The sequence below is a fragment of the Crocodylus porosus genome, unplaced genomic scaffold (genome assembly GCF_001723895.1).
Source record: "Crocodylus porosus isolate Cpor-Errol unplaced genomic scaffold, CroPor_comp1, whole genome shotgun sequence".
Classification (NCBI taxonomy): domain Eukaryota; kingdom Metazoa; phylum Chordata; order Crocodylia; family Crocodylidae; genus Crocodylus; species Crocodylus porosus.
Genome location: NW_017728934.1, coordinates 8,282,762 through 8,288,761, shown reverse-complemented (window position 1 = coordinate 8,288,761; position 6,000 = coordinate 8,282,762). Strand labels below are relative to the sequence as shown.

The 6,000-nt window shown below is 53.7% G+C and overlaps 1 protein-coding gene across 1 annotated transcript in view; it reads left to right on the top strand.

The window, feature by feature from the left end:
• The window catches only part of MTMR4 (myotubularin related protein 4), a 77,767-nt gene that overhangs the window by 199 nt on the left and 71,568 nt on the right, over positions 1–6,000 (top strand). The gene's annotated exons all lie outside the window — the stretch shown is intronic.

The window sequence follows — 6,000 nt, the reverse complement described above, 5'->3', positions numbered from 1 at the left end:
GCTCCGGGGCCCGCCGCCGGCCCGCGGCCCATGCGCTCCTGGCGGGGCAGGGCTGGTGCCGGGCTCCTGCTCAGGACAGAGTCCGCTCAGTGCGGGGCCTGGGGTTCGGCTTCCCTCCCCCGCACGCGCCTGCTCCGTCCGGCCCGCAGATTTCAGTGGCGCAGCCCTGGCATGGCAGCTGGCGGGTGTGTTCGTCACGGGCCGCTGTGCTCCGGGCCTGCCCCTGCCGCCCTTCCGCGGGGCGTCTCTGATCTCTCGTTCCTGAAGCGCGCGGCTCGGGCCTCGGTTCCTGCCTTGCTCCTCCCGCGCTGCTTTCTAGGTTTGCGACTTTTTCCCTCCTGAGGACGTCCCTATTGCTGGAGCTTGGGATTGATGCTTTACTGCTGAGCGTTGGGCTTTCATTGGGCTTTAATTCCTGTTCCTCTTGGGCTTCCCAGTGGAGGGAGAGTTTTGTGCATGGTCATCAGGGACAGGATGCATGTTACAGGTCTGTTGGCAGTCTCTGTTCTTCTACTGTTTTGAGTGGTGTTTGGTCAGCGGGAGTAAAGCTTAAAAGCGAGAAGCATGATCTCTGTGGGTCTGTCCTTGCATTCGCTCAGCAGCAAAACTATCCAGGACTTGAGACTGATAAATTTTCAAGTGTATTTGGGGGCTGCATCCCTCCCGCTGCATGACCCCATTTACAACCCCATTTCCTCAGGATGGTCCCACACTCCCAACCTGCAGCTACAGACTCCTTGGCCCTGCCAGTGTCCCTCACTCCCAGCCAACATGTACCCCCCATCCCCAGGGCCCACAGTCCCCTGCTCCCCAGGAGTGTCTGAGCCCTAGCTGTCACCCATGGGAGGTGGCAGCTGGTGCAGCTGGAGTGGAACATGGAGCCTGGCTCCCTTTGCTGCTCTCACCCCCTGCCCCTGCAGGCAGCACAGCAGGAGTGGAACCCACAGCGGGGGGTGGAATGTGGGCTTCCTGTTGCAAGCTTGGGGCTCCCTGCCCTGCTGCCCCCTGGGGCCTCAGCAGCTCAGCAAGCTGGGACCCAGGGCAGAAGGGAGCACTGCACCACTGTGACCATCAAGATGAGGTGCCCCCTGCCTGCCTGGCAGCAGTGGGGGCACAACTTCACATTGCCACAACTTGCCTTTTGCAGCCATGGCAGTACAACACTCCCTCCTGTGTCAGGTCTCACCTGCTGGGCTGTGCAGGCAGCTGCTTCTGCCCTGGAACTGGTCTGGCCCAGCTGCAGCCTTGCACCCCCCCCCCACTATGGGGCAAAAAAAATCTCAGGGGGCATGTGCCCCCCCGCATCATCTGCCTCCCACTGCTCCCCACAATGCATCCCCCGTGCACCTTCCTCCCAACCCCCATAGACTTACCTGGAGGGAGCTGTGGGAGCTGCTGTCCACTGCTGCTTGGCTGCCATATGGATGTGTGCATTCACGTGGTGCCCCAAGCATCCCCTTGCAGGCTAGAACTCTATCTTTGAAGAAGAAAATCTGTGCTTTTCTTCAAGGAACAGAAAACCCAGATCCCTGTATGCTGACCCCATTTGCTGATGTTGCAACCCCATTTGGGGTCATGACACACGGTTTGGGAACCACTGGTGTAGACAGTAACGGACTCTAGTTTGCCTGCTCTTGCAGTCAAATGTAGAGAGATACAGTTATTTGCCTTAATCTGAAATCAGAGGGAAGGCAGGGCAGGCTGGCACCTTCTGAGAGACTAACTTGCTCAAATGTATATATGGACTGGTGCAGTAGACCCTTTTTCATGTTGGCCACAGCCTCTTCAGGCTGTTTGGGAGGCTGAATTTTGGTCAAGCCTGTCTTTGTTAATTTAATATAGTCAGGAGATTAAAGGGAAGGACTGTGTTTGCATGATTGGAAAGGGCTTGTTGACCAAGGAACTTGCTACCACTATTTCTGTATTTTGACACATCATGTCTTATTTGTGGAGTCTTATGATAGTAGTGTGTTTGTTTCTAGGCCTGATGCCCCCTTCCTTTAGAAGCGGTTAGGCATCCCTTCTTCCACTGGAAGGAGATCTATGTTGGACAGCCTCCTATGTGCAGGCTTCTCTTGGAAGCTATTTGTTGCAGACTTGTTAGGTAGGAGTCTCTAGTAGGGATGCACCAATAAAGGTATTTGGGGCTGATACCAATAACCAATTTTTAAGGAGGAATATTGGCTGATAAGGATCCAATTTCCAATAAAGCTTCATGCAGCTGGTAAGTCTGTTGTGGTGGGAAGGGGTGTTGGGGCAGATCAACTCTACTCATGGTGAGGGATGGAGTTGGGGCAGGGGCAGACACTGGCCAGCTGGGGCAGGGCGTGGGATGGAACGGTGGCTCATCTGGGGGGTGGGGATCAGCTGTCACTGCTGCACATACCTTGGGGGGGAGGGGACACAGACTGGAGCCAGGGCTGCACCAGTCTCTTTTTGGTGGGGCTGAGCTCGGGGTAGGCAACGGGTGGCACTGGGAGGGGGCACTATGGGGAGGGCCCTAGAGCAAAGTTGGGCGTGGCTGCAGCCTGTCCCAGCACTGCCACTGCCCACCCCAAACCCAGACCTCACTGAGGACAGCCTGGCTTCAGCCCACAGCTGCAGCCCACCTGACCCCACCCTGTGCAGATCCAGGGCACATGCCCCCATGCTCTCCCAGGGTGCAGGCAGTGGTGTGAGCTGCCCCCCTTCCTCCCCATGCTCCCCCCGACGAGCTGCTGCTCTGCCCCCTGCCCTGTCCTGCCATGCCCCAGCTGGGCAACATCTGTCCCTGCCTCACTCCCTCCCTCACTGTGGGGGTGTTGATCTGCCCCCCACACCCCTTCCCTCTCCCCTTCCACCACCATAGACTTACCACCTGCATGCAGTTCTCCAAGCTGCTGAGCTGTTCTCCTCTGCCTGTGTATTGCACTGTGGCTGCATGCATGCATGGGCATTATTGGCTGCATAGGCCCCATTTCCAATACAGCCAATTTTCTTTATATTGGTGCCAATCCAATATCCAACCGATGTATTGGTTCACCTCTAGTTGCTATGGCCTGTGCCTACTGGCAGTGACATTTATGAGCTTTATGGAACTTAACCTATGCTCTCAGTAGCCAAAACCCATCTAGCAAAGCAATGTAGTATTTGAAGGAACAGGATTTTTGTCCTTGTCTATGAGAGGTATTCAGCTGTTGGGGAAATTCTGGCCATGAGTTGTCTATCACAGGTGGATGATATGAGCTGTCATAGTAAACATATTGAGGCTAGATGTTTGTCTTTGAGATGTTTTTGCAGATTCATTTGATATCAGATGTTTGCAGCAGCCATTTGGGTGCTTTGAGCTGGCATAGCCCCTAATTTGCTCTATTACATGGTACTATTTGCTTGGCACATAAGAGGTTCTTGATGGAATGGACTTGGAGTTCATCAGGGTAACAACAGGCCTATTACTCTGATGCTGATCCTGTGTAAAATCATGGGTCTTTAATAAGGGGTTGAAGTAATCAATGAAGAGGACAGTGATATAACTAGTGCCAATCAATGTGAGTTTACGTGAAGTAATTTCATAAAGAGAAACTGTGTTATGTTATATCTTGACTTCCTTAAGGTAGTGGTTGGCAGCCTTTTTGGACCATGGGCCAGAATAACCTAGCTGGGGTCAGAGTTGGACAGGCTCTGGAATGGATTCCCAAGTGAGGTGGTATTCTCTCCTATCTTGGGGGTCTTCAAGAGGAGGCTGGACAGATACTTGGCTGGGGTGATATGACCCACCCATTCCTGCCCAGGAGAGGGGGTCGGACCTGATGATCTGCTTAGGTCCCTTCTGACCCTAAGTGCTATGATACTATGAGGTGGTAGGACCTGTCTGTCGCCTCTTTTTCTCCCTGCTGTGGCACAGGAAATATTCCTTGCCAGTGCTTCCCCCTGCCATTGAATTCTGCCAAAGCCCCATGGCCATGAACTAAATCTGGCCCATGGGCCATAGCTTTCCATCCATACCCAAAAAAATGTAACTGATAAAATTGCCAGTGACCTATGGATTGGAGGAGTGGTACATGCTGGAGAGGGCAGGTCACTGGCACTGACTGATTTGGGTCACTTGGCCAGTTGAGCTCAGGTAGACAGTGTCTGCTTCAGGATGGCTAAATGCAAGGAAATGTAAAAATGACACAGAACTTAAAATGTGCCTTCAGGATGGGGGATTTGTGAGGACTGTTGGTTAGGAAATAGACCCTTATCCCCCTTTGAATATGTTTAGTTCCACATACCAAGGTGAAACTTGTATTCTTTTTTTTTTTTTCAATCTAGTAAGCTTGTGGTCAGGCTTAGAGAGAGTGGCAGTTAAGGCTGCCTGAGTTATTTTGTTGTAAAGCTCATTTTCTGCAGCTTAGAACTGGGCCAACTTTCTCTGAGATGTGCAAAAAGGCTCCAGCATTAGCAGGGTCTTGCAAATCCTGAGCTGCCTGGCTTCTCCCAGTAGAGGGTGCTGAGTTGTTGTGGTATCCTGGGTGCAGTTAGCCTCAGATGTCATTCTGCCTGGCCTGCAGTCTGCCTGCTTCTCTCCTCCATCTCTCATGGTCTTGCTGCAGAGGGAGTTTGTGTGTGTTGGAGATAAGTGACTGTAAATGATCTGGTAGGGGTGGATGTGTTGTGGCACACCTGAAATTGCTGAGCTATGAAGTAGAATGGCTGCTGAAGTGGGAATCAGGATTTGCAAGGGGGCTTCCAAGAGGGGTAATTGAGTGAACCAACACTGCAAGGGACCCCAAAGCACTAAAATGCAAGAGTGACTTCTGAGATGTGAGGTATAGGTGTGAAGCTCAGGAAGAAAGTAGCAAAGGGGAGAACAGGAGGGGTAGGACTTCAGAGGACCGAGGGGTAGGTTCAGGAGACAGTGTGAGATGTCTGAAGTAGGGCAGACCTGGGCTAGGAGGGAGAACGAAGCCTCAGGAGGGAAAGGAGAAGAAAGACAGGATATGGGAGAGAAAAGGTGGTTAGCATGAGGACAGGATCTTTGGGAATGGGGAGGAGATGAATGAACAGAGATGGCCAGTTGGATTTCTTTATTGTGTTTTAGGAAGTTGTAGTGAAGCAACACATGGCTGGTAGCTGACCTGAGATCCTCTGGGAGCCCCTGTGGTAGGGATTAGGAAGCTCAGACATCTCAGGGCATAGGTTGCCTCCTCTGAAGCACAGTTTGAATAGTTGTTGGCAGCAGTTGGCCACATTCTCACTAGAGGTGCATCGATACATCTGTCCAATATTTGATCAGCACCAATATAAAGAAAATGGATCATATAGGAAATCGGCCTGATGTGGCTGATAATTTGTCTGATAGATGCCCGTGTGTGTGCAGCTGCAGCGCAGCACGCAGGCAGTGAGAACAGCCCGGCATCTTAGAGAGCTGCATGCAGCTGGTAAGTTGGGTGTGGTGGAAGGGGAGGAGGGAGGGAGGGGAGGTGGGGGTGTAGATCAAGGCCCCTACAGTGAAGGAGTGGGGCTGGGGCTGAGGCAAGCGCTGCCCAGAGTGGGGTGGGCTGGGCACGGGATGGACTTGTGGCTCTTGGGGGGGGTGCTCCCAACGCTGCATGCTGCTCATCTGGGAGCTGCTGGTATGGGGCTTGCCCGCTTGTCTGGCAGTTCTTGCCACTGCTCCCACTGCTTGTCCAGGAAGGTGTTGGGGGGGGTGGGGTAGGCGTGTGCCCCTTGATCAAGGTGAACTGGGGCCAGGGCTGCACGGGGTTCTTCCTGGCCTGGCCTGCCCTTCCCTGCACAGATCTGGGTGCACGCGCCCCTCCCCAACATGCCCTCCCAGAAGAGTGGCAGGAGCCACCATGAGCAGGTGAGCGTTAGACCAGCAACTCCTTGATGAGTAGTGTGCAGCTGTGAGAGGTGTGTGTCCCGATGAGCTGCAGCTCCATCCCATGCCCTGCCTTGGCTGGGCAGCACTTGCCCCAGCCCCTGCCCCAGCCACACTCCTCCCTCACAGCAGTGGCCTTGATTTGCCCCCCACCG